The sequence below is a fragment of the Macaca mulatta genome, chromosome 17 (genome assembly GCF_049350105.2).
Source record: "Macaca mulatta isolate MMU2019108-1 chromosome 17, T2T-MMU8v2.0, whole genome shotgun sequence".
In the NCBI taxonomy this organism is placed as follows: Eukaryota; Metazoa; Chordata; class Mammalia; order Primates; family Cercopithecidae; genus Macaca; species Macaca mulatta.
Genome location: NC_133422.1, coordinates 52,294,310 through 52,320,261, shown reverse-complemented (window position 1 = coordinate 52,320,261; position 25,952 = coordinate 52,294,310).

Here is a 25,952-nt window from a genome sequence, read left to right as displayed (position 1 = left end):
AAGAAGCCTTTCGCTAAGACAGTTCTTGTGGAATTGGCAAAGTGATATTTGGAAGCCCATAGAGGGCTATGGTGAAAAAGGAAATATCCTCAGAGGAAATCTTTAATGAAGCTTTCTGAGAAACTTCTCTGTGGTGTGTGTCTTCCACTCACAGAGTTACATTTGTATTTCGTGGATCTCTTTGCTAGCCTTATTTCTGTGGAATCTGAGAACAGATATTTCGGATCCCTTTGAAGACAATAGGGGCAAAGGAAATATCCTCCGATAACAAAGAGAAAGAAGCTTTCTGAGAAACTTCTTTGTGTTCTGTGAAATCATCTCACAGAGTTACAGCTTTCCCCTCAAGAAGCCTATCGCTAAGACAGTTCTTGTGGAATTGGCCAAGTTGTATTGGGAAGCCCATAGAGGGCTATGGTGAAAAAGGAAATATCCTCAGATGAAATCTGGAAAGAAGTTTTCTGAGAAACTGATCTGTGATGTGTGACTTCCACTCAAAGAGTTACATCTGTATTTCGTGGATCTCTTTGCTAGCCTTATTTCTGTGGAATCTGAGAAGAGATATTTCGGATCCCTTTGAAGACTATAGGGCCAAAGGAAATATCCTCCGATAACAAAGAGAAAGAAGCTTTCTGAGAAACTTCTTTGTGTTCTGTGAAATCATCTCACGGAGTTACAGCTTTCCCCTCAAGAAGCCTTTCGCTAAGACAGTTCTTCTGGAATTGGCAAAGAGATATTTGGAAGCCCATAGAGGTCTATGGTGAAAAAGGAAATATCCTCAGATGGAATCTGGAAAGAAGCTTTCTGAGAAACTGCTCTGTGATGTGGGACTTCCACTCACAGCGTTATATCTGTATTTCTTGGATCTCTTCGCTAGCCTTATTTCTCTGGAATCTGAGAACAGATATTTCGGATCCCTTTGAAGACTATGGGGGCAAAGGAAATATCCTCCGATAACAAAGAGAAAGAAGCTTTCTGAGAAACTTCTTTGTGTTCTGTGAAATCATCTCACAGACTTACAGCTTTTCCCTCAAGAAGCCTTTCGCTAAGACAGTTCTTGTGGAATTGGCAAAGTGATATTTGGAAACCCATAGAGGGTTATGGTGAAAAAGGAAATATCCTCAGAGGAAATCTGGAAAGAAGCTTTCTGAGAAACGGCTCTATGATGTGTGATTTCCACCCACAGAATTACATCAGTATTTGGTGGATCTCTTTGCTAGCTTTATTTCTGTGGAATCTGAGAAGAGATATTTCGGATCCCTTTGAAGACTATAGGGCCAAAGGAAATATCCTCCGATAACAAAGAGAAAGAAGCTTTCTGAGAAACTTCTTTGTGTTCTGTGAAATCATCTCACAGAGTTACAGCTTTCCCCTCAAGAAGCCTTTCGCTAAGACAGTTCTTGTGGAATTGGCAAAGTGATATTTGGAAGCCCATAGAGGGCTATGGTGAAAAAGGAAATATCCTCAGAGGAAATCTGGAAAGAAGCTTTCTGAGAAACTTCTCTGTTATGTGTGTCTTCCACTCACAGTGTTACATCTGTATTTCGTGGATTTCTTTGCTAGCCCTATTTCTGTGGAATCTGAGGACAGATATTTCGGATCCCTTTGAAGACTATAGGGCCAAAGGAAATATCCTCCGATAACGAAGAGAAAGAAGCTTTCTGAGAAACTTCTTTGTGTTCTGTGAAATCATCTCACAGAGTTACAGCTTTCCCCTCAAGAAGCCTTTCGCTAAGACAGTTCTTGTGGAATTGGCAAAGTGATATTTGGAAGCCCTTAGAGGGCTATGGTGAAAAAGGAAATATCCTCAGATGAAATCTGGAAAGAAGCTTTCTGAGAAACTGCTCTGTGATGTGTGACTTCCACTCACAGAGTTACTTCTGTATTTCGTGGATCTCTTTGCTAGCCTTATTTCTGTGGAATCTGACAACAGATATTTCGGATCCCTTTGAAGACTATAGGGCCAAAGGAAATATCCTCCGATAACAAAGAGAAAGAAGCTTTCTGAGAAACTTCTTTATGTTCTGTGAAATCATCTCACAGAGTTACAGCTTTCCCCTCAAGAAGCCTTTCGCTAAGACAGTTCTTGTGGAATTGGCAAAGTGATATTTGGAAGCCCATAGAGGGCTATGTTGAAAAAGGAAATATCCTCAGATCAAATCTGGAAAGAAGCTTCCTGAAAAGCTGCTCTGTGATGTGTGACTTCCATTCACAGAGTTACATCCGTATTTCGTGGATCTCTTTGCTAGCCTTATTTCTGTGGAATCTGAGAACAGATATTTCGGATCCCTTTGAAGACTATAGGGCCAAAGGAAATATCCTCCGATAACAAAGAGAAAGAAGCTTTCCGAGAAACTTCTTTGTGTTCTGTGAAATCATCTCACAGAGTTACAGCTTTCCCGTCAAGAAGCCTTTCGCTAAGACAGTTCTTGTGGAATTGGCAAAGTGATATTTGGAAACCCATAGAGGGTTATGGTGAAAAAGGAAATATCCTCAGATGAAATCTGGAAAGAAGCTTTCTGAGAAACGGCTCTATGATGTGTGATTTCCACCCACAGAATTACATCAGTATTTGGTGGATCTCTTTGCTAGCCTTATTTCTGTGGAATCTGAGAAGAGATATTTCGGATCCCTTTGAAGACTATAGGGCCAAAGGAAATATCCTCCGATAACAAAGAGAAAGAAGCTTTCTGAGAAACTTCTTTGTGTTCTGTGAAATCATCTCACAGAGTTACAGCTTTCCCCTCAAGAAGCCTTTCGCTAAGACAGTTCTTGTGGAATTGGCAAAGTGATATTTGGAAGCCCATAGAGGGCTATGGTGAAAAAGGAAATATCCTCAGAGGAAATCTGGAAAGAAGCTTTCTGAGAAACTTCTCTGTTATGTGTGTCTTCCACTCACAGTGTTACATCTGTATTTCGTGGATTTCTTTGCTAGCCCTATTTCTGTGGAATCTGAGGACAGATATTTCGGATCCCTTTGAAGACTATAGGGCCAAACGAAATATCCTCCGATAACGAAGAGAAAGAAGCTTTCTGAGAAACTTCTTTGTGTTCTGTGAAATCATCTCACAGAGTTACAGCTTTCCCCTCAAGAAGCCTTTCGCTAAGACAGTTCTTGTGGAATTGGCAAAGTGATATTTGGAAGCCCATAGAGGGCTATGGTGAAAAAGGAAATATCCTCAGAGGAAATCTTTAATGAAGCTTTCTGAGAAACTGCTCTGTGGTGTGTGTCTTCCACTCACAGAGTTACATCTGTATTTCGTGGATCTCTTTGCTAGCCTTATTTCTGTGGAATCTGAGAACAGATATTTCGGATCCCTTTGAAGACTATAGGGCCAAAGGAAATATCCTCCGATAACAAAGAGAAAGAAGCTTTCTGAGAAACTTCTTTGTGTTCTGTGAAATCATCTCACAGAGTTACAGCTTTCCCCTCAAGAAGCCTTTCGCTAAGACAGTTCTTGTGGAATTGGCAAAGTGATATTTGGAAGCCCATAGAGGGCTATGGTGAAAAAGGAAATATCCTCAGAGGAAATCTTTAATGAAGCTTTCTGAGAAACTTCTCTGTGGTGTGTGTCTTCCACTCACAGAGTTACATTTGTATTTCGTGGATCTCTTTGCTAGCCTTATTTCTGTGGAATCTGAGAACAGATATTTCGGATCCCTTTGAAGACAATAGGGGCAAAGGAAATATCCTCCGATAACAAAGAGAAAGAAGCTTTCTGAGAAACTTCTTTGTGTTCTGTGAAATCATCTCACAGAGTTACAGCTTTCCCCTCAAGAAGCCTATCGCTAAGACAGTTCTTGTGGAATTGGCAAAGTGCTATTGGGAAGCCCATAGAGGGCTATGGTGAAAAAGGAAATATCCTCAGATGAAATCTGGAAAGAAGTTTTCTGAGAAACTGATCTGTGATGTGTGACTTCCACTCAAAGAGTTACATCTGTATTTCGTGGATCTCTTTGCTAGCCTTATTTCTGTGGAATCTGAGAAGAGATATTTCGGATCCCTTTGAAGACTATAGGGCCAAAGGAAATATCCTCCGATAACAAAGAGAAAGAAGCTTTCTGAGAAACTTCTTTGTGTTCTGTGAAATCATCTCACGGAGTTACAGCTTTCCCCTCAAGAAGCCTTTCGCTAAGACAGTTCTTCTGGAATTGGCAAAGAGATATTTGGAAGCCCATAGAGGTCTATGGTGAAAAAGGAAATATCCTCAGATGGAATCTGGAAAGAAGCTTTCTGAGAAACTGCTCTGTGATGTGGGACTTCCACTCACAGCGTTATATCTGTATTTCTTGGATCTCTTCGCTAGCCTTATTTCTCTGGAATCTGAGAACAGATATTTCGGATCCCTTTGAAGACTATGGGGGCAAAGGAAATATCCTCCGATAACAAAGAGAAAGAAGCTTTCTGAGAAACTTCTTTGTGTTCTGTGAAATCATCTCACAGACTTACAGCTTTTCCCTCAAGAAGCCTTTCGCTAAGACAGTTCTTGTGGAATTGGCAAAGTGATATTTGGAAACCCATAGAGGGTTATGGTGAAAAAGGAAATATCCTCAGAGGAAATCTGGAAAGAAGCTTTCTGAGAAACGGCTCTATGATGTGTGATTTCCACCCACAGAATTACATCAGTATTTGGTGGATCTCTTTGCTAGCTTTATTTCTGTGGAATCTGAGAAGAGATATTTCGGATCCCTTTGAAGACTATAGGGCCAAAGGAAATATCCTCCGATAACAAAGAGAAAGAAGCTTTCTGAGAAACTTCTTTGTGTTCTGTGAAATCATCTCACAGAGTTACCGCTTTCCCCTCAAGAAGCCTTTCGCTAAGACAGTTCTTGTGGAATTGGCAAAGTGATATTTGGAAGCCCATAGAGGGCTATGGTGAAAAAGGAAATATCCTCAGAGGAAATCTGGAAAGAAGCTTTCTGAGAAACTTCTCTGTTATGTGTGTCTTCCACTCACAGTGTTACATCTGTATTTCGTGGATTTCTTTGCTAGCCCTATTTCTGTGGAATCTGAGGACAGATATTTCGGATCCCTTTGAAGACTATAGGGCCAAAGGAAATATCCTCCGATAACGAAGAGAAAGAAGCTTTCTGAGAAACTTCTTTGTGTTCTGTGAAATCATCTCACAGAGTTACAGCTTTCCCCTCAAGAAGCCTTTCGCTAAGACAGTTCTTGTGGAATTGGCAAAGTGATATTTGGAAGCCCTTAGAGGGCTATGGTGAAAAAGGAAATATCCTCAGATGAAATCTGGAAAGAAGCTTTCTGAGAAACTGCTCTGTGATGTGTGACTTCCACTCACAGAGTTACATCTGTATTTCGTGGATCTCTTTGCTAGCCTTATTTCTGTGGAATCTGACAACAGATATTTCGGATCCCTTTGAAGACTATAGGGCCAAAGGAAATATCCTCCGATAACAAAGAGAAAGAAGCTTTCTGAGAAACTTCTTTATGTTCTGTGAAATCATCTCACAGAGTTACAGCTTTCCCCTCAAGAAGCCTTTCGCTAAGACAGTTCTTGTGGAATTGGCAAAGTGATATTTGGAAGCCCATAGAGGGCTATGTTGAAAAAGGAAATATCCTCAGATCAAATCTGGAAAGAAGCTTCCTGAAAAGCTGCTCTGTGATGTGTGACTTCCATTCACAGAGTTACATCCGTATTTCGTGGATCTCTTTGCCAGCCTTATTTCTGTGGAATCTGAGAACAGATATTTCGGATCCCTTTGAAGACTATAGGGCCAAAGGAAATATCCTCCGATAACAAAGAGAAAGAAGCTTTCCGAGAAACTTCTTTGTGTTCTGTGAAATCATCTCACAGAGTTACAGCTTTCCCGTCAAGAAGCCTTTCGCTAAGACAGTTCTTGTGGAATTGGCAAAGTGATATTTGGAAACCCATAGAGGGTTATGGTGAAAAAGGAAATATCCTCAGATGAAATCTGGAAAGAAGCTTTCTGAGAAACGGCTCTATGATGTGTGATTTCCACCCACAGAATTACATCAGTATTTGGTGGATCTCTTTGCTAGCCTTATTTCTGTGGAATCTGAGAAGAGATATTTCGGATCCCTTTGAAGACTATAGGGCCAAAGGAAATATCCTCCGATAACAAAGAGAAAGAAGCTTTCTGAGAAACTTCTTTGTGTTCTGTGAAATCATCTCACAGAGTTACAGCTTTCCCCTCAAGAAGCCTTTCGCTAAGACAGTTCTTGTGGAATTGGCAAAGTGATATTTGGAAGCCCATAGAGGGCTATGGTGAAAAAGGAAATATCCTCAGAGGAAATCTGGAAAGAAGCTTTCTGAGAAACTGCTCTGTGATGTGTGACTTCTACTCACAGAGTTACATCTGTATTTCGTGGATCTCTTTGCTAGCCTTATTTCTGTGGAATCTGACAACAGATATTTCGGATCCCTTTGAAGACTATAGGGCCAAAGGAAATATCCTCCGATAACAAAGAGAAAGAAGCTTTCTGAGAAACTTCTTTATGTTCTGTGAAATCATCTCACAGAGTTACAGCTTTCCCCTCAAGAAGCCTTTCGCTAAGACAGTTCTTGTGGAATTGGCAAAGTGATATTTGGAAGCCCATAGAGGGCTATGTTGAAAAAGGAAATATCCTCAGATCAAATCTGGAAAGAAGCTTCCTGAAAAGCTGCTCTGTGGTGTGTGTCTTCCACTCACAGAGTTACATCTGTATTTCGTGGATCTCTTGGCTAGCCTTATTTCTCTGGAATCTGAGAACAGATATTTCGGATCCCTTTGAAGACTAAAGGGGCAAAGGAAATATCCTCCGATAACAAAGAGAAGGAAGCTTTCTGAGAAGCTTCTTTGTGTTCTGTGAAATCATCTCATAGAGTTACAGCTTTCCCCTCAAGTAGCCTTTCCCTAAGACAGTTCTTGTGGAATTGGCAAAGTGATATTTGGAAACCCATAGAGGGCTAATGTGAAAAAGGAAATATCCTCAGATGAAATCTGGAAAGAAGCTTTCTGAGAAACGGCTCTATGATGTGTGATTTCCACTCACAGAGTTACATCTGCATTTGGTGGATCTCTTTCCTAGCCTTATTTCTGTGGAATCTGAGAACAGATATTTCGGATCCCTTTGAAGACTATAGGGCCAAAGGAAATATCCTCCGATAACAAAGAGAAAGAAGCTTTCTGAGAAACTTCTTTGTGTTCTGTGAAATCATCTCACAGAGTTACAGCTTTCCCCTCAAGAAGCCTTTCGCTAAGACAGTTCTTGTGGAATTGGAAAAGTGATATTTGGAAGCCCATAGAGGGCTATGGTGAAAAAGGAAATATCCTCAGAGGAAATCTGGAAAGAAGCTTTCTGAGAAACTACTCTGTGGTGTGTGTCTTCCACTCACAGTGTTACATCTGTATTTCGTGGATCTCTTTGCTAGCCCTATTTCTGTGTAATCTGAGAACAGATATTTCGGATCCCTTTGAAGACTATAGGGGCAAAGGAAATATCCTCCGATAACAAAGAGAAAGAAGCTTTCTGAGAAACTTCTTTGTGTTCTGTGAAATCATCTCACAGAGTTACAGCTTTCCCCTCAAGAAGCCTTTCGCTAAGACAGTTCTTGTGGAATTGGCAAAGTGATATTCGGAAGCCCGTAGAGGGCGATGGTGAAAAAGGAAATATCCTCAGATGGAATCTGGAAAGAAGCTTTCTGAGAAACTGCTCTGTGATGGGTGACTTCCACTCACAGAGTTACATCTGTATTTCGTGGATCTCTATGCTAGCCTTATTTCTGCGGAATCTGAGAACAGATATTTCGGATCCCTTTGAAGACTATAGGGCCAAAGGAAATATCCTCCGATAACAAAGAGAAAGAAGCTTTCTGAGAAACGTCTTTGTGTTCTGTGAAATCATCTCACAGAGTTACAGCTTTCCCCTCAAGAAGCCTTTCGATAAGACAGTTCTTGTGGAATTGGCAAAGTGATATTTTGAAGCCCATGTAGGGCTATGGTGAAAAAGGAAATATCCTCAGATGAAATCTGGAAAGAAGCTTTCTGAGAAACTGCTCTGTGGTGTGTGACTTCCACTCACAGAGTTACATCTGTATTTCGTGGATCTCTTTGCTAGCCTTATTTCTGTGGAATCTGAGAAGAGATATTTTGGATCCCTTTGAAGACTATACGGCCAAAGGAAATATCTTCCGATAACAAAGAGAAAGAAGCTTTCTGAGAAACTTCTTTTTGTTCTGTGAAATCATCTCACAGAGTTACAGCTTTCCCCTCAAGACGCCTTTCGCTAAGACAGTTCTTGTGGAATTGGCAAAGTGATATTTGGAAGCCCATAGAGGGCTATGGTGAAAAAGGAAATATCCTCAGATGAAATCTGCAAAGAAGCTTTCTGAGAAACTGCTTAGTGTTCTGTTAATTCATCCCACAGAGTTACGTCTGTGTTTCGTGGATCTCTTTGCTAGCCTTATTTCTGTGGAATCTGAGAAGAGATATTTCGGATCCCTTTGAAGATTAAAGGGCCAAAGGAAATATCCTCCGATAACAAAGAGAAAGAAGCTTTTTGTGAAACTTCCTTTTGTTCTGTGAAATCATCTCAATGAGTTACAGCTTTCCCCTCAAGAAGCCTTTCGCTAAGACAGTTCTTGTGGAATTGGCAAAGTGATATTTGGAAGCCCATAGAGGGCTATGTTGAAAAAGGAAATATCCTCAGATGAAATCTGGAAAGAAGCTTTGTGAGAAACTGCTCTGCGATGAGTGACTTCCACTCACAGAGTTACATCTGTATTTCGTGGATCTCTTTGCTAGCCTTATTTCTGTGAAATCTGAGAACAGATATTTCGGATCCCTTTGAAGACAATAGGGCCAAAGGAAATATCCTCCGATAACAAAGAATAAGAAGCTTTCTGAAAAACTTCTTTGTGTTCTGTGACATCCTCTCACAGAGTTGCAGCTTTCCGCTCAAGAAGCCTTTCGCTAAGACAGTTCTTGTGGAATTGGCAAAGTGATATTTGGAAGCCCATAGAGGGCTATGGTGAAAAAGGAAATATCCTCAGATGAAATCTGGAAAGAAGCTTTCTGAGAAACTGCTCTGTGATGTGTGACTTCCACTCACAGAGTTACATCTGTATTTCGTGGATCCCTTTGCAACCCTTATTTCTGTGGAATCCGAGAAGAGATACTTCGGATCCCTTAGAAGACAACAGGGGCAAAGGAAATATCCTCCGATAACAAAGAGAAAGAAGCTTTCTGAGAAACTTCTTTGTGCTCTGTGAAATCATCTCACAGAGTTACATCTTTCCCCTCAAGAAGCCTTTCGATAAGACCGTTCTTGTGCAATTGGCAAAGTGATATTTGGAAGCCCATAGAGGGCTATGGTGAAAAAGGAAGTATCCTCAGTGGAAATCTGGAAAGAAGCTTTCTGAGAAACTGCTCTGTGGTGTGTGTCTTCCACTCACAGAGTTACATCTGTATTTCGTGGATCTCTTTGCAAGCCTTATTTCTGTGGAATCTGAGAACAGATATTTCGGATCCCTTTGAAGACTATAGGGCCAAAGGAAATATCCTCTGATAACAAAGAGAAAGAAGCTTTCTGAGAAACTTCTTTGTGTTCTGTGAAATCATCTCACAGAGTTACAGCTTTCCCCTCAAGAAGCCTTTCGCTAAGACAGTTCTTGTGGAATTGGCAAAGTGATATTTGGAAGCCCATAGAGGGCTATGTTGAAAAAGGAAATATCCTCAGAGGAAATCTTTAATGAAGCTTTCTGAGAAACTGCTCTGTGGTGTGTGTCTTCCACTCACAGAGTTACATCTGTATTTCGTGGATCTCTTTGCTAGCCCTATTTCTGTGTAATCTGAGAACAGATATTTCGGATCCCTTTGAAGACTATAGGGGCAAAGGAAATATCCTCCGATAACAAAGAGAAAGAAGCTTTCTGAGAAACTTCTTTGTGTTCTGTGAAATCATCTCACAGAGTTACAGCTTTCCCCTCAAGAAGCCTTTCGCTAAGACAGTTCTTGTGGAATTGGCAAAGTGATATTCGGAAGCCCGTAGAGGGCGATGGTGAAAAAGGAAATATCCTCAGATGGAATCTGGAAAGAAGCTTTCTGAGAAACTGCTCTGTGATGGGTGACTTCCACTCACAGAGTTACATCTGTATTTCGTGGATCTCTATGCTAGCCTTATTTCTGCGGAATCTGAGAACAGATATTTCGGATCCCTTTGAAGACTATAGGGCCAAAGGAAATATCCTCCGATAACAAAGAGAAAGAAGCTTTCTGAGAAACTTCTTTGTGTTCTGTGAAATCATCTCACAGAGTTACAGCTTTCCCCTCAAGAAGCCTTTCGATAAGACAGTTCTTGTGGAATTGGCAAAGTGATATTTTGAGCCCATGTAGGGCTATGGTGAAAAAGGAAATATCCTCAGATGAAATCTGGAAAGAAGCTTTCTGAGAAACTGCTCTGTGGTGTGTGACTTCCACTCACAGAGTTACATCTGTATTTCGTGGATCTCTTTGCTAGCCTTATTTCTGTGGAATCTGAGAAGAGATATTTTGGATCAATTTGAAGACTATACGGCCAAAGGAAATATCCTCCGATAACAAAGAGAAAGAAGCTTTCTGAGAAACTTCTTTTTGTTCTGTGAAATCATCTCACAGAGTTACAGCTTTCCCCTCAAGACGCCTTTCGCTAAGACAGATCTTGTGTAATTGGCAAAGTGATATTTGGAAGCCCATAGAGGGCTATGTTGAAAAAGGAAATATCCTCAGATGAAATCTGCAAAGAAGCTTTCTGAGAAACTGCTTAGTGTTCTGTTAATTCATCCCACAGAGTTACGTCTGTGTTTCGTGGATCTCTTTGCTAGCCTTATTTCTGTGGAATCTGAGAAGAGATATTTCGGATCCCTTTGAAGATTAAAGGGCCAAAGGAAATATCCTCCGATAACAAAGAGAAAGAAGCTTTTTGTGAAACTTCCTTTTGTTCTGTGAAATCATCTCAATGAGTTACAGCTTTCCCCTCAAGAAGCCTTTCGCTAAGACAGTTCTTGTGGAATTGGCAAAGTGATATTTGGAAGCCCATAGAGGGCTATGGTGAAAAAGGAAATATCCTCAGATGAAATCTGGAAAGAAGCTTTGTGAGAAACTGCTCTGCGATGAGTGACTTCCACTCACAGAGTTACATCTGTATTTCGTGGATCTCTTTGCTAGCCTTATTTCTGGGAAATCTGAGAACAGATATTTCGGGTCCCTTTGAAGACAATAGGGCCAAAGGAAATATCCTCCGATAACAAAGAATAAGAAGCTTTCTGAAAAACTTCTTTGTGTTCTGTGACATCCTCTCACAGAGTTGCAGCTTTCCGCTCAAGAAGCCTTTCGCTAAGACAGTTCTTGTGGAATTGGCAAAGTGATATTTGGAAGCCCATAGAGGGCTATGGTGAAAAAGGAAATATCCTCAGATGAAATCTGGAAAGAAGCTTTCTGAGAAACTGCTCTGTGATGTGTGACTTCCACTCACAGAGTTACATCTGTATTTCGTGGATCCCTTTGCAACCCTTATTTCTGTGGAATCCGAGAAGAGATATTTCGGATCCCTTAGAAGACAACAGGGGCAAAGGAAATATCCTCCGATAACAAAGAGAAAGAAGCTTTCTGAGAAACTTCTTTGTGCTCTGTGAAATCATCTCACAGAGTTACATCTTTCCCCTCAAGAAGCCTTTCGATAAGACCGTTCTTGTGCAATTGGCAAAGTGATATTTGGAAGCCCATAGAGGGCTATGGTGAAAAAGGAAGTATCCTCAGTGGAAATCTGGAAAGAAGCTTTCTGAGAAACTGCTCTGTGGTGTGTGTCTTCCACTCACAGAGTTACATCTGTATTTCGTGGATCTCTTTGCAAGCCTTATTTCTGTGGAATCTGAGAACAGATATTTCGGATCCCTTTGAAGACTACAGGGCCAAAGGAAATATCCTCTGATAACAAAGAGAAAGAAGCTTTCTGAGAAACTTCTTTGTGTTCTGTGAAATCATCTCACAGAGTTACAGCTTTCCCCTCAAGAAGCCTTTCGCTAAGACAGTTCTTGTGGAATTGGCAAAGTGATATTTGGAAGCCCATAGAGGGCTATGTTGAAAAAGGAAATATCCTCAGAGGAAATCTTTAATGAAGCTTTCTGAGAAACTGCTCTGTGGTGTGTGTCTTCCACTCACAGAGTTACATCTGTATTTCGTGGATTTCTTTGCTAGCCTTATTTCTGTGGCATCTGAGAACAGATATTTCGGATCCCTTTGAAGACTATAGGGCCAAAGGAAATATCCTCCGATAACAAAGAGAAAGAAGCTTTCTGAGAAACTTCTTTGTGTTCTGTGAAATCATCTCACAGAGTTACAGCTTTCCCCTCAAGAAGCCTTTCGCTAAGACAATTCTTGTGGAATTGGCAAAGTGATATTTGGAAGCCCTTAGAGGGCTAAGGTGAAAAAGGAAATATCCTCAGAGGAAATCTGGAAAGAAGCTTTCTGAGAAACTACTCTGTGATGTGTGACTTCCACTCACAGAGTTACATCTGTATTTCGTGGATCTCTTTGCTAGCCTTATTTCTGTGGAATCTGAGAACAGATATTTTGGATGCCTTTGAAGACTATAGGGCCAAAGGAAATATCCTCCGATAACAAAGAGAAAGAAGCTTTCTGAGAAACTTCTTTGTGTTCTGTGAAATCATCACCCAGAGTCACAGCTTTCCCCTCAACAAGCCTTTCGCTAAGACAGTTCTTGTGGTATTGGCAAAGTGATATTTGCAAGCCCATAGAGGGCTATGGTGAAAAAGGAAATATCCTCAGAGGAAATCTGGAAAGAAGCTTTCTGAGGAACTGCTCTGTGGTGTGTGTCTTCCACTCACAGAGTTACATCTGTATTTCGTGGATCTCTTGGCTAGCCTTATTTCTCTGGAATCTGAGAACAGATATTTCGGATCCCTTTGAAGACTAAAGGGGCAAAGGAAATATCCTCCGATAACAAAGAGAAGGAAGCTTTCTGAGAAGCTTCTTTGTGTTCTGTGAAATCATCTCACAGAGTTACAGCTTTCCCCTCAAGTAGCCTTTCCCTAAGACAGTTCTTGTGGAATTGGCAAAGTGATATTTGGAAACCCATAGAGGGCTAATGTGAAAAAGGAAATATCCTCAGATGAAATCTGGAAAGAAGCTTTCTGAGAAACGGCTCTATGATGTGTGATTTCCACTCACAGAGTTACATCTGCATTTGGTGGATCTCTTTCCTAGCCTTATTTCTGTGGAATCTGAGAACAGATATTTCGGATCCCTTTGAAGACTATAGGGCCAAAGGAAATATCCTCCGATAACAAAGAGAAAGAAGCTTTCTGAGAAACTTCTTTGTGTTCTGTGAAATCATCTCACAGAGTTACAGCTTTCCCCTCAAGAAGCCTTTCGCTAAGACAGTTCTTGTGGAATTGGAAAAGTGATATTTGGAAGCCCATAGAGGGCTATGGTGAAAAAGGAAATATCCTCAGAGGAAATCTGGAAAGAAGCTTTCTGAGAAACTACTCTGTGGTGTGTGTCTTCCACTCACAGTGTTACATCTGTATTTCGTGGATCTCTTTGCTAGCCCTATTTCTGTGTAATCTGAGAACAGATATTTCGGATCCCTTTGAAGACTATAGGGGCAAAGGAAATATCCTCCGATAACAAAGAGAAAGAAGCTTTCTGAGAAACTTCTTTGTGTTCTGTGAAATCATCTCACAGAGTTACAGCTTTCCCCTCAAGAAGCCTTTCGATAAGACAGTTCTTGTGGAATTGGCAAAGTGATATTTTGAAGCCCATGGAGGGCTATGGTGAAAAAGGAAATATCCTCAGATGAAATCTGGAAAGAAGCTTTCTGAGAAACTGCTCTGTGGTGTGTGACTTCCACTCACAGAGTTACATCTGTATTTCGTGGATCTCTTTGCTAGCCTTATTTCTGTGGAATCTGAGAAGAGATATTTTGGATCCCTTTGAAGACTATACGGCCAAAGGAAATATCCTCCGATAACAAAGAGAAAGAAGCTTTCTGAGAAACTTCTTTGTGTTCTGTGAAATCATCTCACAGAGTTACAGCTTTCCCCTCAAGACGCCTTCCGCTAAGACAGTTCTTGTGGAATTGGCAAAGGGATATTTGGAAGCCCATAGAGGGCTATGGTGAAAAAGGAAATATCCTCAGATGAAATCTGGAAAGAAGCTTTCTGAGAAACTGCTTAGTGTTCTGTTAATTCATCTCACAGAGTTACGTCTGTGTTTCGTGGATCTCTTTGCTAGCCTTATTTCTGTGGAATCTGAGAAGAGATATTTCGGATCCCTTTGAAGATTAAAGGGCCAAAGGAAATATCCTCCGAAAACAAAGAGAAAGAAGCTTTTTGTGAAACTTCCTTTTGTTCTGTGAAATCATCTCAAAGAGTTACAGCTTTCCACTCAAGAAGCCTTTCGCTAAGACAGTTCTTGTGGAATTGGCAAAGTGATATTTGGAAGCCCTTAGAGGGCTATGGTGAAAAAGGAAATATCCTCAGATGAAATCTGGAAAGAAGCTTTCTGAGAAACTGCTCTGTGATGTGTGACTTCCACTCACAGAGTTACATCTGTATTTCGTGGATCTCTTTGCAAGCCTTATTTCTGTGGAATCCGAGAAGAGATATTTCGGATCCCTTAGAAGACAACAGGGGCAAAGGAAATATCCTCCGATAACAAAGAGAAAGAAGCTTTCTGAGAAACTTCTTTGTGCTCTGTGAAATCATCTCACAGAGTTACATCTTTCCCCTCAAGAAGCCTTTCGATAAGACCGTTCTTGTGCAATTGGCAAAGTGATATTTGGAAGCCCATAGAGGGCTATGGTGAAAAAGGAAGTATCCTCAGTGGAAATCTGGAAAGAAGCTTTCTGAGAAACTGCTCTGTGGTGTGTGTCTTCCACTCACAGAGTTACATCTGTATTTCGTGGATCTCTTTGCAAGCCTTATTTCTGTGGAATCTGAGAACAGATATTTCGGATCCCTTTGAAGACTATAGGGCCAAAGGAAATATCCTCTGATAACAAAGAGAAAGAAGCTTTCTGAGAAACTTCTTTGTGTTCTGTGAAATCATCTCACAGAGTTACAGCTTTCCCCTCAAGAAGCCTTTCGCTAAGACAGTTCTTGTGGAATTGGCAAAGTGATATTTGGAAGCCCATAGAGGGCTATGGTGAAAAAGGAAATATCCTCAGAGGAAATCTTTAATGAAGCTTTCTGAGAAACTGCTCTGTGGTGTGTGTCTTCCACTCACAGAGTTACATCTGTATTTCGTGGATCTCTTTGCTAGCCTTATTTCTGTGGAATCTGAGAACAGATATTTCGGATCCCTTTGAAGACTATAGGGCCAAAGGAAATATCCTCCGATAACAAAGAGAAAGAAGCTTTCTGAGAAACTTCTTTGTGTTCTGTGAAATCATCTCACAGAGTTACAGCTTTCCCCTCAAGAAGCCTTTCGCTAAGACAGTTCTTGTGGAATTGGCAAAGTGATATTTGGAAGCCCATAGAGGGCTATGGTGAAAAAGGAAATATCCTCAGAGGAAATCTTTAATGAAGCTTTCTGAGAAACTGCTCTGTGGTGTGTGTCTTCCACTCACAGAGTTACATTTGTATTTCGTGGATCTCTTTGCTAGCCTTATTTCTGTGGAATCTGAGAACAGATATTTCGGATCCCTTTGAAGACAATAGGGGCAAAGGAAATATCCTTCGATAACAAAGAGAAAGAAGCTTTCTGAGAAACTTCTTTGTGTTCTGTGAAATCATCTCACAGAGTTACAGCTTTCCCCTCAAGAAGCCTATCGCTAAGACAGTTCTTGTGGAATTGGCAAAGTGCTATTGGGAAGCCCATAGAGGGCTATGGTGAAAAAGGAAATATCCTCAGATGAAATCTGGAAAGAAGTTTTCTAAGAAACTGATCTGTGATGTGTGACTTCCACTCAAAGAGTTACATCTGTATTTCGTGGATCTCTTTGCTAGCCTTATTTCTGTGGAATCTGAGAAGAGATATTTCGGATCCCTTTGAAGACTATAGGGCCAAAGGAAATATCCTCCGATAACAAAGAGAAAGAAGCTTTCTGAGAAACTTCTTTGTGTTCTGTGAAATCATCTCACGGAGTTACAGCTTTCCCCTCAAGAAGCCTTTCGCTAAGACAGTTCTTCTGGAATTGGCAAAGAGATATTTGGAAGCCCATAGAGGTCTATGGTGAAAAAGGAAATATCCTCAGATGGAATCTGGAAAGAAGCTTTCTGAGAAACTGCTCTGTGATGTGGGACTTCCACTCACAGCGTTATATCTGTATTTCTTGGATCTCTTCGCTAGCCTTATTTCTCTGGAATCTGAGAACAGATATTTCGGATCCCTTTGAAGACTATGGGGGCAAAGGAAATATCCTCCGATAACAAAGAGAAAGAAGCTTTCTGAGAAACTTCTTTGTGTTCTGTGAAATCATCTCACAGACTTACAGCTTTTCCCTCAAGAAGCCTTTCGCTAAGACAGTTCTTGTGGAATTGGCAAAGTGATATTTGGAAACCCATAGAGGGTTATGGTGAAAAAGGAAATATCCTCAGAGGAAATCTGGAAAGAAGCTTTCTGAGAAACGGCTCTATGATGTGTGATTTCCACCCACAGAATTACATCAGTATTTGGTGGATCTCTTTGCTAGCTTTATTTCTGTGGAATCTGAGAAGAGATATTTCGGATCCCTTTGAAGACTATAGGGCCAAAGGAAATATCCTCCGATAACAAAGAGAAAGAAGCTTTCTGAGAAACTTCTTTGTGTTCTGTGAAATCATCTCACAGAGTTACAGCTTTCCCCTCAAGAAGCCTTTCGCTAAGACAGTTCTTGTGGAATTGGCAAAGTGATATTTGGAAGCCCATAGAGGGCTATGGTGAAAAAGGAAATATCCTCAGAAGAAATCTGGAAAGAAGCTTTCTGAGAAACTTCTCTGTTATGTGTGTCTTCCACTCACAGTGTTACATCTGTATTTCGTGGATTTCTTTGCTAGCCCTATTTCTGTGGAATCTGAGGACAGATATTTCGGATCCCTTTGAAGACTATAGGGCCAAAGGAAATATCCTCCGATAACGAAGAGAAAGAAGCTTTCTGAGAAACTTCTTTGTGTTCTGTGAAATCATCTCACAGAGTTACAGCTTTCCCCTCAAGAAGCCTTTCGCTAAGACAGTTCTTGTGGAATTGGCAAAGTGATATTTGGAAGCCCTTAGAGGGCTATGGTGAAAAAGGAAATATCCTCAGATGAAATCTGGAAAGAAGCTTTCTGAGAAACTGCTCTGTGATGTGTGACTTCCACTCACAGAGTTACATCTGTATTTCGTGGATCTCTTTGCTAGCCTTATTTCTGTGGAATCTGAGAACAGATATTTCGGATCCTTTTGAAAACTATAGGGCCAAAGGAAATATCCTCCGATAACAAAGAGAAAGAAGCTTTCTGAGAAACTTCTTTGTGTTATGTGAAATCATCTCACAGAGTTACAGCTTTCCCCTTAAGAATCCTTTTGCTAAGACAGTTCTTGTGGAATTGGCAAAGTGATATTTGGAAGCCCATAGAGGGCTATGGTGAAAAAGGAAATATCCTCGGATGAAATCTGGAAAGAAGCTTTCTGAGAAACTGCTCTGTGATGTGCGACTTCCACTCACAGAGGTACATCTGTATTTCGTGGATCTCTTTGCTAGCCTTATTTCTGCGGAATCTGTGAACAGATATTTCGGATCCCTTTGAAGACTATAGATCCAAAGGAATTATCCTCCGATAACAAAGAGAAAGAAACTTTCTGAGAAACTTCTTTGTGTTCTGTGAAATCATCTCACAGAGTTACAGCTTTCCGCTCAAGAAGCCTTTCGCTAAGACAGTTCTTGTGGAATTGGCAAAGTGATATTTGGAAGCCCATAGGGGGCTATGGTGAAAAAGGAAATATCCTCAGATGAAATCTGGAAAGAAGCTTTCTGAGAAACTGCTCTGTGATGTGGGACTTCCACTCACAGAGTTACGTCTGTATTTCGTGGAACTCTTTGCTAGCCTTATTTCTGTGGAATCTGAGAACAGATATTTCCCATCCATTTGAAGACTATAGGGCCAAAGGAAATATCCTCCGATAACAAAGAGAAAGAAGCTTTCTGAGAAACTTCTTTGTGTTCTGTGAAATCATCTCACAGAGTTACACCTTTCCCCTCAAGAAGCCTTTCGCTAAGACGGTTCTTGTGGAATTGGCAAAGTGATATTTGGAAGCCCATGGAGGGCTATGGTCAAAAAGGAAATATCCTCCGATGAAATCTGGAAAGAAGCTTTCTGAGATACTGCTCTGTGATGTGTGACTTCCACTCACAGAGTTACATCTGTATATCGTGGATTTCTTTACTAGCCTTATTTCTGTGGAATCTGAGAACAGATATTTCGGATCCCTTTGAAGACAATAGGGTCAAAGGAAATATCCTCCGATAACAAAGAGAAAGAAGCTTTCTGAGAAACTTCTTTGTGTTCTGTGAAATCATCTCACAGAGTTACAGCTTTCCCCTTAAGAAGCCTTTCGCTAAGACAGTTCTTGTGGAATTGGCAAAGTGATATTTGGAAGCCCATAGAGGGCTGAGGTGAAAAAGGAAATATCCTCAGAGGAAATCTGGAAAGAAGCTTTCTGAGAAACTACTCTGTGATGTGTGACTTCCACTCACAGAGTTACATCTGTATTTCGTGGATCTCTTTGCTAGCCTTATTTCTGTGGAATCTGAGAACAGATATTTTGAATGCCTTTGAAGACTATAGGGCCAAAGGAAATATCCTCCGATAACAAAGAGAAAGAAGCTTTCTGAGAAACTTCTTTGTGTTCTGTGAAATCATCTCACAGAGTTACAGCTTTCCCCTCAAGAAGCCTTTCGCTAAGACAGTTCTTGTGGAATTGGCAAAGTGATATTTGGAAGCCCATACATAGCTATGGTGAAAAAGGAAATATCCTCCGATGAAATCTGGAAAGAAGCTTTCTGAGATACTGCTGTGTGATGTGTGACTTCCACTCACGGAGTTTAATCTGTATTTCGTGGATCTCTTTGCTAGCCTTATTTCTCTGGAATCTGAGAACAGATATTTCGGATCCCTTTGAAGACTATAGGGCCATAGGAAATATCTTCCGATAACAAAGAGAAAGAAGCTTTCTGAGAAACTTATTTGTGTTCTGTGAAATCATCTCACACAGTTACAGCTTTCCCCTCAAGTAGCCTTTCCCTAAGACGGTTCTTGTGGAATTGGCAAAGTGTTATTTGGAAGCCCATAGAGGGCTAAGGGGAAAAGGAAATATCCTCAGATGAAATCTGGAAAGAAGCTTTCTGAGAAACTGCTCTGTGATGTGTGACTTCCACTCACAGAGTTACATCTGTTTTTTCGTGGATCTCTTTGCAAGCCTTATTTCTGTGGAATCTGAGAACAGATATTTCGGATCCCTTTGAAGACTATTGGGCCAAAGGAAATATCCTCTGATAACAAAGAGAAAGAAGCTTTCTGAGAAACTTCTTTGTGTTCTGTGAAATCATCTCACAAAGTTACAGCGTTCCCCTCAAGTAACCTTTCGCTAAGACAGTTCTTGTGGAATTGGCAAAGTGATATTTGGAAGCCCATAGAGGGCTATGGTGAAAAAGGAAATATCCTCAGATGAAATCTGGAAAGAAGCTTTCTGAGAAACTGCTCTGTGATGTGCGACTTCCACTCACAGAGGTACATCTGTATTTCGTGGATCTCTTTGCTAGCCTTATTTCTGTGGAATCTGAGAACAGATATTTCGGATCCCTTTGAAGACTATAGGGCCAAAGGAATTATCCTTCGATAACAAAGAGAAAGAAACTTTCTGAGAAACTTCTTTGTGTTCTGTGAAATCATCTCACAGAGTTACAGCTTTCCGCTCAAGAAGCCTTTCGCTAAGACAGTTCTTGTGGAATTGGCAAAGTGATATTTGGAAGCCCATAGAGGGCTATGGTGAAAAAGGAAATATCCTCAGATGAAATCTGGAAAGAAGCTTTCTGAGAAACTGCTCTGTGATGTGGGACTTCCACACACAGAGTTACATCTGTATTTCTTGGAACTCTTTGCTAGCCTTATTTCTGTGGAATCTGAGAACAGATATTTCCCATCCATTTGAAGACTATAGGGCCAAAGGAAATATCCTCCGATAACAAAGAGAAAGAAGCTTTCTGAGAAACTTCTTTGTGTTCTGTGAAATCATCTCACAGAGTTACAGCTTTCCCCTCAAGAAGCCCTTCGCTAAGACAGTTCTTCTGGAATTTCCAAAGTGATATTTGGAAGCCCATAGAGGGCTATGGTGAAAAAGGAAATGTCCTCAGATCAAATCTGGAAAGAAGCTTCCTGAAAAGCTGCTCTGTGATGTGTGACTTCCACTCACAGAGTTACATCTGTATTTCGTGGATCTCTTTGCTAGCCTTATTTCTGTGGAATCTGAGAACAGATATTTCGGATCCCTTTGAAGACTATAGGGCCAAAGGAAATATCCTCCGATAACAAAGAGAAAGAAGCTTTCTGAGAAACTTCTTTGTGTTCTGTGAAATCATCTCACAGAGTTACAGCTTTCCCCTCAAGAAGCCTTTCGCTAAGACAGTTCTTGTGGAATTGGCAAAGTGATATTTGGAAGCCCATAGAGGGCTGAGGTCAAAAAGGAAATATCCTCAGAGGAAATCTGGAAAGAAGCTTTCTGAGAAACTACTCTGTGATGTGTGACTTCCACTCACAGAGTTACATCTGTATTTCGTGGATCTCTTTGCTAGCCTTATTTCTGTGGAATCTGAGAAGAGATATTTTGAATGCCTTTGAAGACTATAGGGCCAAAGGAAATATCCTCCGATAACAAAGAGAAAGAAGCTTTCTGAGAAACTTCTTTGTGTTCTGTGAAATCATCTCACAGAGTTACAGCTTTCCGCTCAAGATGCCTTTCGCTAAGACAGTTCTTGTGGAATTGGCAGAGTGATATTTGGAAGCCCATAGAGGGCTATGGTGAAAAAGGAAATATCCTCAGATGAAATCTGGAAAGAAGTATTCTGAGAAACTGCTTTGTGATGTGTGACTTCCACTCACAGAGTTACATCTTTATTTCGTGGATCTCTTTGCTAGCCTTATTTCTGTGGAATCTGAGAACAGATATTTCGGATCCCTTTGAAGACTATAGGGCCAAAGGAAATATCCTCCGATAACAAAGAGAAAGAAGCTTACTGAGAAACTTCTTTGTGTTCTGTGAAATCATCTCACAGAGTTACAGCTTTTCCCTCAAGAAGCCTTTCGCTAAGACAGTTCTTGTGGAATTGGCAAAGGGATATTTGGAAGCCCTTAGAGGGCTATGGTGGAAAAGGAAATATCCTCAGATGAAATCTGGAAAGAAGCTTTCTGAGAAACTGCTCTGTGGTGTGTGACTTCCACTCACAGAGTTACATCTGTATTTCGTGGATCTCTTTGCTACTCTTATTTCTGTGGAATCTGAGAACAGATATTTCGGATCCCTTTGAAGACTTTAGGTCCAAAGCAAATAACCTCCGATATCAAAGAGAAAAAGCCTTCTGAGAAACTTCTTTGTGTTCTGTGAAATCAACTCACAGAGTTACAGCTTTCCCCTCAAGAAGCCTTTCGCTAAGACAGTTCTTGTGGAATTGGCAACGTGATATTTGGAAGCCCATAGAGGGCTAAGGTGAAAAAGGAAATATCCTCAGATCAAATCTGGAAAGAAGCTTCCTGAGAAGCTGCTCTGTGATGTGTGACTTCCACTCACAGAGTTAAATCTGTATTTCGTGGATCTCTTTGCTAGCCTTATTTCTGTGGAATCTGAGAACAGATATTTCGGATCCCTTTGAAGACTATAGGGCCAAAGGAAATATCCTCCGATAACAAAGAGAAAGAAGCTTTCTGAGAAACTTCTTTGTGTTCTGTGAAATCATCTCACAGAGTTACAGCTTTCCCCTCAATAAGCCTTTCGCTAAGACAGTTCTTGTGGAATTGGCAAAGTGATATTTGGAAGCCCTTAGAGGGCTATGGTGAAAATGGAAATATCCTCATATGAAATCTGGAAAGAAGCTTTCTGAGAAACTTCTCTGTGGTGTGTGACTTCCACTCACAGAGTTACATCTGTATTTCGTGGATCTCTTTGCTAGCCTTATTTCTGTGGAATCTGAGAACAGATATTTCGGATCCCTTTGAAGACTATAGGGCCAAAGGAAATATCCTCCGATAACAAAGAGAAAGAAGCTTTCTGAGAAACTTCTTTGTGTTCTGTGAAATCATCTCACAGAGTTACAGCTTTCCCCGCAAGAAGCCTTTCGCTAAGACGGTTCTTTTGCAATTGGCAAAGTGATGTTTGGAAGCCCATAGAGGGCTATGGTGAAAAAGGAAATATCCTCAGATGAAATCTGGAAAGAAGATTTCTGAGAAACTGCTCTGTGATGTGTGACTTCCACTCACAGAGTTACATCTGTATTTCGTGGATCTCTTTGCTAGCCTTATTTCTGTGGAATCTGAGAACAGATATTTCGGATCCCTTTGAAGACTATAGGGCCAAAGGAAATATCCTCCGATAACAAACAGAAAGAAGCTTTCTGAGAAACTTCTTTGTGTTCTGTGAAGTCATCTCACAGAGTTACAGCTTTCCCCTCAAGAAGCCTTTCGCTAAGACGGTTCTTTTGGAATTGGCAAAGTGATATTTGGAAACCCATAGAGGGCTATGGTGAAAAAGGAAATATCCTCAGATGAAATCTGGAAAGAAGTTTTCTGAGAAACTGATCTGTGATGTGTGACTTCCACTCACAGAGTTACATCTGTATTTTGTGGATCTATTTGCGAGCCTTATTTCTGTGGATTCTGAAATATCCTCCGATAACAATGAGAAAGAAGCTTTCTGAGAAACTTCTTTGTGCTCTGTGAAATCATCTCACAGAGTTACAGCTTTCCCCTCAAGAAGCCTTTCGATAAGACAGTTCTTGTGTAATTGGCAAAGTGATATTTGGAAGCCCATAGAGGGCTATGGTGAAAAAGGAAATATCCTCAGTGGAAATCTGGAAAGAAGCTTTCTGAGAAACTGCTCTGCGGTGTGTGTCTTCCACTCACAGAGTTACATCTGTATTTCGTTAATCTCTTTCCTAGCCTTATTTCTGTGGAATCTGAGAACAGATATTTCGGATCCCTTTGAAGACTATAGGGCCAAAGGAAATATCCTCCGATAACAAAGAGAAAGAAGCTTTCTGAGAAACTTCTTTGTGTTCTGTGAAATCATCTCACAGAGTTACAGCTTTCCCTTCAAGAAGCCTTTCGTAAGACAGTTCTTGTGGAATTGGCAAAGTGATATTTGGAAGCCCATAGAGGGCTATGGTGAAAAAGGAAATATCCTCAGAGGAAATCTGGAAAGAAGCTTTCTGAGAAACTACGCTGTGATGTGTGACTTCAACTCACAGAGTTACATCTGTATTTCGGGGATCTCTTTGCTAGCCTTATTTCTGTGGAATCTGAAATATCCTCCGATAACAATGAGAAAGAAGCTTTCTGAGAAACTTCTTTGTGCTCTGTGAAATCATCTCACAGAGTTACAGCTTTCCCCTCAAGAAGCCTTTCGATAAGACAGTTCTTGTGTAATAGGCAAAGTGATATTTGGAAGCCCATAGAGGGCTATGGTGAAAAAGGAAATATCCTCAGTGGAAATCTGGAAAGAAGCTTTCTGAGAAACTGCTTAGTGTTCTGTTAATTCATCTCACAGAGTTACATCTGTGTTTCGTGGATCTCTTTGCTAGCCTTATTTCTGTGGAATCTGAGAAGAGATATTTCGGATCCCTTTGAAGATTATAGGGCCAAAGGAAATATCCTCCGATAACAAAGAGAAAGAAGCTTTTTGTGAAACTTCCTTTTGTTCTGTGAATTCATCTCAAAGAGTTACAGCTTTAACCTCAAGAAGACTTTCGCTAAGACAGTTCTTGTGGAATTGGCAAAGTGATATTTGGAAGCCCATAGAGGGCTATGGTGAAAAAGGAAATATCCTCAGATGAAATCTGGAAAGAAGCTTTGTGAGAAACTGCTCTGCGATGAGTGACTTCCACTCACAGAGTTACATCTGTATTTCGTGGATCTCTTTGCTAGCCTTATTTCTGGGGAATCTTAGAACAGATATTTCGGATCCCTTTGAAGACAATAGGGCCAAAGGAAATATCCTCCGATAACAAAGAATAAGAAGCTTTCTGAAAAACTTCTTTGTGTTCTGTGACATCCTCTCACAGAGTGGCAGCTTTCCGCTCAAGAAGCCTTTCGCTAAGACAGTTCTTGTGGAATTGGCAAAGTGATATTTGGAAGCCCATAGAGGGGTATGGTGAAAAAGGAAATATCCTCAGATGAAATCTGGAAAGAAGCTTTCTGAGAAACTGCTCTGTGATGTGTGACTTCCACTCACAGAGTTACGTCTGCATTTCGTGGATCTCTTTGCAAGCCTTATTTCTGTGGAATCTGAGAAGAGATATTTCGGATCCCTTAGAAGACAACAGGGGCAAAGGAAATATACTCCGATAACAAAGAGAAAGAAGCTTTCTGAGAAACTTCTTTGTGCTCTGTGAAATCATCTCACAGAGTTACATCTTTCCCCTCAAGAAGCCTTTCGAAAAGACAGTTCTTGTGCAATTGGCAAAGTGATATTTGGAAGCCCATAGAGGGCTATGGTGAAAAAGGAAATATCCTCAGTGGAAATCTGGAAAGAAGCTTTCTGAGAAACTGCTCTGTGGTGTGTGTCTTCCACTCACAGAGTTACATCTGTATTTCGTGGATCTCTTTGCAAGCCTTATTTCTGTGGAATCTGAGAACAGATATTTCGGATCCCTTTGAAGACTATAGGGCCAAAGGAAATATCCTCCGATATCAAAGAGAAAGAAGCTTTCTGAGAAACTTCTTTGTGTTCTGTGAAATCATCTCACAGAGTTACAGCTTTCCCCTCAAGAAGCCTTTCGCTAAGACAGTTCTTGTGGAATTGGCAAAGTGATATTTGGAAGCCCATAGAGGGCTATTGTGAAAAAGGAAATATCCTCAGAGGAAATCTTTAATGAAGCTTTCTGAGAAACTGCTCTGTGGTGTGTGTCTTCCACTCACAGAGTTACACTTGTATTTCGTGGATCTCTTTGCTAGCCTTATTTCTGTGGAATCTGAGAACAGATATTTCGGATCCCTTTGAAGACAATAGGGGCAAAGGAAATACCCTCCGATAACAAAGAGAAAGAAGCTTTCTGAGAAACTTCTTTGTGTTCTGTGAAATCATCTCACAGAGTTACAGCTTTCCCCTCAAGAAGCCTATCGCTAAGACAGTTCTTGTGGAATTGGCAAAGTGATATTTGGAAGCCCATAGAGGGCTATGGTGAAAAAGGAAATATCCTCAGATGAAATCTGGAAAGAAGTTTTCTGAGAAACTGATCTGTGATGTGTGACTTCCACTCACAGAGTTACATCTGTATTTCGTGGATCTCTTTGCTAGCCTTATTTCTGTGGAATCTGAGAAGAGATATTTCGGATCCCTTTGAAGACTATAGGGCCAAAGGAAATATCCTCCGATAACAAAGAGAAAGAAGCTTTCTGAGAAACTTCTTTGTGTTCTGTGAAATCATCTCACGGAGTTACAGCTTTCCCATCCAGAAGCCTTTCGCTAAGACAGTTCTTGTGGAATTGGCAAAGTGATATTTGGAAGCCCGTAGAGGTCTATGGTGAAAAAGGAATTATCCTCAGATGGAATCTGGAAAGAAGATTTCTGAGAAACTGCTCTGTGATGTGTGACTTCCACTCACAGAGTTACATCTGTATTTCTTGGATCTCTTCGCTAGCCTTATTACTCTGGAATCTGAGAACAGATATTTCGGATCCCTTTGAAGACTATGGGGCCAAAGGAAATATCCTCCGATAACAAAGAGAAAGAAGCTTTCTGAGAAACTTCTTTGTGTTCTGTGAAATCAT